This window comes from Sturnus vulgaris, chromosome 15 (assembly GCF_052056855.1).
Source record: "Sturnus vulgaris isolate bStuVul1 chromosome 15, bStuVul1.hap1, whole genome shotgun sequence".
Lineage (NCBI taxonomy): Eukaryota > Metazoa > Chordata > Aves > Passeriformes > Sturnidae > Sturnus > Sturnus vulgaris.
The window spans coordinates 1,004,268-1,012,500 of record NC_142257.1 but is presented as its reverse complement, the minus strand read 5'-3'; the positions used below and the strand labels follow the sequence as shown (position 1 = coordinate 1,012,500).

The 8,233-nt window shown below is 51.6% G+C and overlaps 1 long non-coding RNA gene across 20 annotated transcripts in view; it reads left to right on the top strand.

Moving 5' to 3' along the window:
• LOC148221945 (uncharacterized) overlaps positions 1-8,233 on the top strand; it is a 56,445-nt gene that overhangs the window by 33,966 nt on the left and 14,246 nt on the right. For 18 of the 20 annotated variants that reach the window (XR_015807101.1, XR_015807111.1, XR_015807099.1 and 15 more), the window contains 2 exons: positions 503-655; positions 4,705-4,839. This is a non-coding gene — a long non-coding RNA (uncharacterized LOC148221945). Of the gene's footprint in view, positions 1-502; positions 656-2,065; positions 2,162-4,704; positions 4,840-8,233 lie in introns of all 20 variants that reach the window. The other 2 variants (XR_015807100.1, XR_015807097.1) reach the window with 2 other exon arrangements.

Genomic DNA, 8,233 nt, shown 5'->3' with positions numbered 1-8,233 from the left:
TAATTGCACGTTACTTCCTAGATTTTTCTAATATTCCAAACTGGTATTTAATTAAAAGCTGGCACTTGGGATCCAGTTTCTTTAGGGTTTTGTGTATGGAAACCTGGACCCTAATTTCAATATTTTTGTTAATATCTTGCAGCTTTCCTGACTCCACAGCCACCCTCTGCTCTGAGGCTGCCTTGGGGGTGCAGGGTAGGATTGTGATCCTGTTGAACTCAAGAGATCAAACCAACATTAAACCAAATTTATTTTACTAGAGCCAACAAAGATTTTGCACCAACACTGTCAGGACACTTCAGTCATGATTGAACCATATTTTTTCTCTCTGTGAATTTTCTCTTCTTAAATTAATTCCAATATATATGTTGAGCTGTGGATAAGAGTTGTCCTGCCTTTTCCCCTTCTTTAAGATGGAAACAAGATATATTTTCATTAAACCCCCTTTTTTTTTTGCTCATTTCTTTCTATTCCTCTTGCTACCCCGCACTTTGGTTTCCAGATCTTGAAAAGCTGTGGTTCTGCAGAGACTCCCTGGATCCCTGACAGCAGCAGGATATTGAAGGATTTGAGATCTCAGAGCAGCCACAACCCCCTGCTCCAACCCCTCATCTCCACCCCAGCCACAGCTCCCTCAGCCCTACACTTCCTCCAGGTAAGACTTGATTTCCAAAAGATTTTTTTTCTCATCACTCCATCTTTTCTCCAGGGTGTTTTGTCCCAGCAAGGCTGGCTCCTGTGCCCAGGGGATGTTTAACCCCCCCCAGCCATGGGGACAGGGATGTGATTCCAGGATGGGAACCACGGCTCTGCTCTCCCAGGGGATGGCTGATGGCTCCTCCTGCACGTTGTTCTGTGCTGGCAGGAACAAAATTCAAGCTTGGTCTTTGCTCCAGGAAATTCCCTGTCTTCCCTTGACGAGTTACCCCAAGTGTCTTTCTGCTGCCACAGCAGTGGATCCCAACACCCACGCACAGGACTGGTGTCCTGGGGTGGATTTTCTTTATGGGAAGTGTGCCCAAAGGAAATGAATGGATAATTCAATAATTTGTAGCTGGTTGCAGAGCTGGAGCATCTCCATGCTCTGGCCAGGCTTTGGAAAGTTGAGGAGCAGATGGAATGTTGGGCTGTGTCCTTTTTCATCCCTCTTAAAAATTCCCCCACGGTTTTGGGAAGCTGTGGGCATTTGGGAAGAGATGCTGCTGGTGACTCCGTGCTCTGTGAGTGCATGAGCAGGACCAGGATGGGGACCCCGGGGTGTGCCATGGCCCTGGGCACCAGAACCAGAGCAGAGGCTTCCTCTTTCTGCTGTGTGCCTGCCAAGACAGCCCGGAGGAGAAAACAGAGCAGGGAATCAAATAGAAAATCCGGATGTTTGGTGGAGGAGGGAAAGCTGGGGCGTGGAGGGAAGGCAGCCTGGAAAACCGTGGGGTGTTGTGGAGGCTGAGAGGGGAAAGGGGGGTGACAAGGTCTGGGACAGTGCCAGGGAACAGGAGGAGGCAGAGACCGTGGAGAGCAGCTGGGAAGAAACCTTCTTTGAGGGAGGAAATGTTATTATTAGTGCTCAGTTTCCTGGACAAAAGATTCTTGTCTATTTAAATACTTGAGCTTCACGGAGCTGCAGCTCTCCAGACACAATAAAATCTGCCTTTTCTGCCTGTCATTGTCATTTCCCTCTGGCAGCAGGTGGCTGAAGCTCCTGTGCTCTGGACTAGGACATTGCAGGCTGCTGTGGCCAGGGGGGACAAACCCTGGGGATGGGGCCTTTGTCCCTTGTGCCCCCTCACATCTGTCCACAGAGATGCTGCTCCCTCACAGCAGTGCAGATGCTGCTGATAGAGAGATTAGGATCTATTGGATTTGAATAAAATTGGCAAAAGCATTAAAAAATATTAAAAAGTTAAATATCTTGATAGAAACCACATTTAAGAAACCTCCTGGGGCATCCTCAGGCTTCTTCAGCCAACCATGGCAGGTTTTTAAAACACCAGCAGCAAAATGCAGAACCTCACTAATGTCAAATAATCACAGCTCATGGATAATTGGAATTGTTCTTTCCATCCAGGCACGCATAAAAACCACACAGGGGTTGGAGTTGCTGCTGTGGGGGGAAGAGATCCAGGTTCTGTGCAAGGTGATGCTCTCACCTGAGCTGTGTTTGGTGAGTGGGGTGGGGTGAGGTGCTGCCCTGGCCCTGCTGTCTCCATGTGCTCTTCTCTGGGTGCTTCAGCAGCTCAGATGATTCAATTTGAATCTGGAATTCAAATTCCAGATGATTTCCTGTGGTAGGTGAGAAATACTTTTCCTACCTGCCTTGAAATGTTAAAATCTGACAACAGTAGTATGGAATTTTCTTTGTGGAATCCTGATTTTTTTTTCCCTCTATTCAGGCAGCTTGAGTTTAGTATCAGATCTATCCCAATAATGATAGAAATGGGCCTTTTATTCCATAAAAAGATGGGAGATGTCTCACTCTGCTCTTTCCCTGATTATAATCATGTCTTGTTCCAAGCCCTGCAAGACTTTGAAAAGTCAGCCTTCCTGAATGTATGACAAATATATCACAGAATCACAGAATATCCTGTGTTGGAAGGGACCCACAGGGACCATTGAGTCCAACTCCTGGACCTGATATAAATATATATTTATATTGAATTACTCCAAAAGTGCAGATGTGCTTGAAGCAGCGTGAGGGGCTCGTGGCTGTCAGGGAGGACACACAGGATGCTCAGTTGCTAAACCACTGAAAGCACGTCCTGTTCATCTCAGTGGGGAGCATTTCTGTGCTGGGATTCTGCAAAACTGAGCAGCTCACTCCTAGTGAGTGAATGAATGCAGCCAAGCTGCTGCCAGGCCAGTTAGACATAGATTTTAATCAGAGTTTTGGAAGATAACAGCAGCCACTCGTTAAATGCAGAATATTTGGGGATGAGCTGCCAGTGTTTTATAGGTGTGAGTTGGATTTGCTGTTTTTGTCAGGGCAGGTGAAGCTCCAGCTGTGTGTGGCCTCCAGCCCCAGCACTGATGTGTCAGCCCTGGCAATTCCTGCTTTGATTTCACAGCAGCCTGCACTGCTCTGGGCTGGGCTTGTGCTTCTGCATGGGGCTCCGTGCACCCCAGAGCTCCCAGCTCGTCCCCCACTGCCTGGGGGGCCCTCACCCCAATATCTGGGGTCCTGTGAGGATGAGGGCATGGCTCTGCCTCCCTGCTCCTGCTTTTCCAGCAGGAAGGGAAGGAGGAACCTTTGGCCATGGCAGTGTGTCCTGAGCCTGGCAGTGCTGGGGGCACTCGGGGCAGGCTGTGGCTGCTGCTGGAGTGGCTGGAGGGTTTGGGAAGCAAAGGAATGTCCAGGGCAGGCACAGGAGCTCCCTGGGGGAACAGGAGCTCCCAGCCTCCAGCCCCTGTGTCTCCAGAAGGCTGTGGTGAGATTTCTCCGTGCAGATTTGCAATTCTCCTGCCTCTCCTCAGGCAGGGCTCTGCTGTCCCTGTGCCAGAGCCCTGCTGTGGGAGTGTGGAGATCCCTGCTTGTGCTGTGCCACTGTCCCTGTGCTTGGGGAGGTGACAGCTGCCACATCTGCCTGTCTCAGGGCAACGACAGGCACCCAGGGACTCCTTCCAGGCTCTGGATAAAACCAGGCTCGGTGTAGCTGAGAACAGGGCCAGCAGCAGGAGGAGCTGAGTGGAACTTGTGCCAGAGCTTGCCCGTGGTAGCCAGAGCCCAAGGGATGAGGGAATTTGGCCTCCAGGGCAGCTGTGCCTCTCTCTGTCCCCATGGCCAAGGGGAGAGCAGTGGCTCCTGGTGACTGGGCAGTGCATGCTGGCCCTGGTGATGTGCTGAACCACTCAAGCAAATCATCCTAAAATAGGCTGCATATGTGATACAGAGGAACCCAAGCAAAACAGAGCCCAGCCAACCCCAAATTTATGCTTGTGGTTACTTGAAGCTTGTGAGATCAATTTTTTGTTTACTTAAAACTGATTTCAAAGAGTTTTTTTTTTCTCTTTCTTTTAATTCTCATTCTTGATCCTTGGGCTGGGGGATGGGATGGTCATGGCACTGCTCCAGCTGGGGCTGTGCATCCTGCTGTCATCATCACAGAGAAGCTCTGTCCCAAAATGCCCAGAATGAAGGTCCTGGTGAGGTGGGGGGAGCACTGTAACACCCCTAGAATAGGACTTGTGGCTGCTGTTCCATTGGCACATCCCAGCAATCACCCGTGGCATCCTCAGAGATTCTCTTATTTTCATGACAACCTGGAAAAGTAGATCTCAGCAGAGCTTTTTTTTTATTTTTTTCTTCTAACTTTTGAAAATATTTAAGCTATGAAGTGTTAAAAGAACAAGTTCAATTGAAAAAAATGAAAAAAAAAAGCAAAATAAAGGCAAGAAACAAAACCCCCCAAAGCCCACAGAGGCTGTGTGGAGCTGGCAGAAGCCAGAGCACAGACCCAGTGCTGGCTGATTCCTTCTCTTTGTCATCCCACACGTGGGGTTTACCCCAGTGAATAGGAAAGCCTCGAAAGTCCAAACTGCCACATTTCAGCACAAACTGCATAGAAAATAAACACGTGGGACAACAAAAGCCCAGACAGGAAGGGATGCCTTGGTGGGACAGAGAGCTGAGGTGATGCTGCTGGGGACCCTTCCCAGCCTGCCCAGGGCAGGGAAACAAGGGAAACACCCACTTATTTTATTTTTTTTCAGGAATCCCTGGCTGTGTGGCCCCTGTTTCAGCAGAGAATTCTGCAGCCTCAGCGTTTGAACTGGCTGGATCCCTGCGGGGCCAGGGCCAGCAGCTCCAGGGCTGGCCAGAACCCATCGTCCCTTCAGCGTGATGTGGTGAGTGCACCCTGGTGCCAAGCCCAGATGGAGCTGTTCCCCCAGCAGATTCCTTCCTCTGGGTCCTTTTATTTCTTTTTTTTTTTTTTTTTTTTTTTCCCCCCTATTTCCAACACTTATTTGCAGATTTGTGGTGTCCCTGTGGCAGTTTGTGTTGGGGTCCCTGTGGGGACAAGGAATGTGTGGGGACAGTGCCAGGCAGCACAGCCTGCAAGGGGGGACAGCCCAGACTGGGGGGAAAAAAAATAAAAATCTGATTTGTGTTTGTGAATGGAAATGGCCTTGGGGGGAAATCCTGGAGAGAAGGGGGTGGCCGGTGCTGCTGCTGTCTGTCTGTCTGTCTGTCTGTCCCTGCAGAGCCTCGGTGCTCCTGGCCGGGGTCATTGTGCTGTGTAATTGCTTTTGGACGGTGTTCAGGCAGCAAAGTGGGGCAGAAACAATTCTCCAGGCTGCTTTAACTCTTGTGTGGGGTGAAATTTCTGGCTGGTTACAGAGGCAGGTGAGCTGGGAGATGGGGTGGGCAGCACCTGAGAGAGCAGTGAGGGACACCAGAAAAAGGATTTTAATAAAAAACCCCAGAGGTCTAAGCCTGCATTTCAGTGAGGAAGGAGGAGAGTTGGCTCTGAAGGGTTTGGAGGAACAGAATGGAACAACTCCTGCCTGGGGGAGCAGTTCTGCTCACACAGGGACCCATCCCATGGGCACGGAATGAATGAATGAATGCATCCCAAACATCAGGGGGGAGGGAGATGTGTTCCAGAATCCCATCCCCGAGCGGGCTGGGGGAGCAGAGGGTGTTTAGGAGCCCAGGGGACCTCTCAGCTCTCGGGTGCAGACAGTGTTAATCACTGGGGCTTAGCTGGGGAGGAGCAGTGGGGCTGTTAAGCAGGAGGAAATGGTTTTTCTGTCTAGATGGGCTTAGCACAATGTAAACCGCACAAGGTGTGAAGGAGCTGAGCTCCCCAGCACAGCAGCGTGGGTTCAGAGATTCCTCACAGGGTTGGTGGAGCTAAAGCCAACACCCAGTGTCCGTGTGCCTTTTCCTTTGGCCACCACGCATCTGCAGTGACAGCTGACATCTCATGGATGCCCTTCCCAAGCTCTTTCTTACACAGGATGTTTGGCTAGAAAAAAATTATTATTTTTTTTCTACTGGGGAAAACCTGTCCAGATTCTGAGGAAAATTGGTAAAGCAGTGTTTTAGTTATAATTCATTACTCAGTGTCTCATTTTGGAATCACATTTTTGGCCAGGGTACATCTGGCCAACGATGCTGTGATAGTGCCCCAAGCCTTCCTTTTGGTTCTCATTTAGGTTAGAAAAGTAATTAAAGGAGGGTAAAAAAAGAAGTGACAGAGTTACTGACTCTCTTTCCAAAAGAGAAGGGTTTAGGCCAAACTCCTGCTAGGAAAATAAACAGAATTTCATTTTTTTTGTTGCAAGTTCTTCCCATATATTGAATTTCCGTGCTCAGTGACAAGGGGGATCTGCTCGAGTGAGCAGTGATTGGATTCTGATGGCTTTGAGCTGTGCTTGGATTTGCTTTGGAAAGCTGAGGCCGTCCTTGGAGAGCAGGGTTTGGACCTGAGCTTGAGACCTTGTTCTCTAAGGAGCACAAACCTTGCAGCCTGACTTATCAAGCTGTAACTTTTATGGCTGTGCCTGGAAATTGTTTTCCTGCCCAGCAGTGCTGTGGTAGAGCCCTTTCCCCCCAAATAAAATCAACATTTGCTAGTCTGAGCCTAGAAACCATTTTTAATTGAGGCACGTTGCGAATTGTCCCTCCCACCTTCTCTCCTGCAAGAAGAGGAAACCCACAATGGGATAATTTCTGCAGAAATCAGTAAATTTGGGCTAGTGGGGAGTGTTTGAGCTGCTCCCAAGCGTGCCCACCACCAGGACCCTCTGATGTGGGGCTGTGCTGGGCAGGGGTGAGCCCTGGCACTGGGCTGGGAGATGTTTTGGTGGTCACCACGAGCACCAGGGCTCCCGTGGGCAGCTGGGGGTGGCAGCAGATGGAACCAGGGAAGTGCTTTGGGAGCCAGGGGGGTCGAGGATGCTCTGTGATAAATTGATAAATGTGTCATGGCTCAGCTCCGGAAGCAGGGCAAGGAAGGATGTGAGTGCCAGAGGATTCATATCCTGGAAATGCTGCGGTGTCACAGCTCGGGAATTCAGCAGGATAAATGCATTTGCCTGCCCTGCTGCAGACAATCTGCTTAATGTGGGAAGCAGAGTTTCCTGTAGCAGCGAGCCAGTGGGGAAGGGAAAAACCCTGAGAGCCAGGAAGGGCCAGGGAGAATTAAGCAGGTAAACCCATTAGCAGTGAGCACCTCTTTGTGTGGGGATTACACAAAGCCGCTGCTGCTGGATGCTCCGTGTCTGGGGAGGAGCTGGGGCTGCCTCTCCCCTCTCCGGAGGGGCTCGACCCCAGGGCTGGGATTAGCACTTGCCACAAGCCGCCCTCACTCGCCAGAACAAATCTCTGCACGTGCTGAGAGAGAGCCCAGCCTGCAGGAGCCGTGAGGTTTGGCTGGCTTTGCTCTGGCCAACCCCTCCATCCTTCCCAACGGGACTTTCCTCATGGAAATTGCTCCTCTTTAATGAACACATTTACCCTGTTCTGCTGCTCTGGACAGAGCTTTAGCCCAGCTCCCTCCTCAGCTTGGGAATTCTTCAGATACTGGCTCTAAAATCGGAGTCGGGGCACAAAGGGGGACGGATGTGCTGTCCCAAGAGCCTCTCCCAGTCAGGACATCCCGACATGGTTTGGCCTCGGCTCGGGCAGGTGGGGAGGGAGCTCTGGGTTTTGTGGAGGGTTTGTGGAGGGGAGGACAGCCCAGTGCCAGGGAGAGCTGCAGGGATGAGCAGGGATGAGCCAGGGGCCAGGCTGGGGCTGTGGGGCTCCCTGGATCCCTACTGGAGCCTCCGAGGGGACGATGCTGCTCTGTGTCCCCCAGCTCCCATCCCGAGCCTTCCCAACGTGCCAACCACAGGAAAGCAGCAGAAACCCCAGCTTTCCTTTTGCTTGGATTCCCATCAGTTCCCAGACTTTAATAACAGACTGTTCCGGGCTCTCTCGCTCCGATTGCTTTGGCTTTTTGGGGACCAGCGCTGGCTCACGGGCAAAGCAGCCACGGGGTGAGAGGAAGAGGAAGGAGCTGTGGGATGAGGGATTTTACCGGCAGCTCTCGGGGGCTCCCCGGGGTGGGCACACAGCGGGGACCCTCCTCATGCCGGGCCGCTGCAGCTCCTCTGGCTCCATTTGTGCTCCAGATGTGGAGCCAGATGTTGGCGCTGCCGTGTCCGCCCGCTGGCAGCGCCGGGGGATGCCCGGTCCCGGTCCCGGTCCCTGCCCGAGCTCCGGCGCCGCCGCACCGCCACCTCCCGGGCA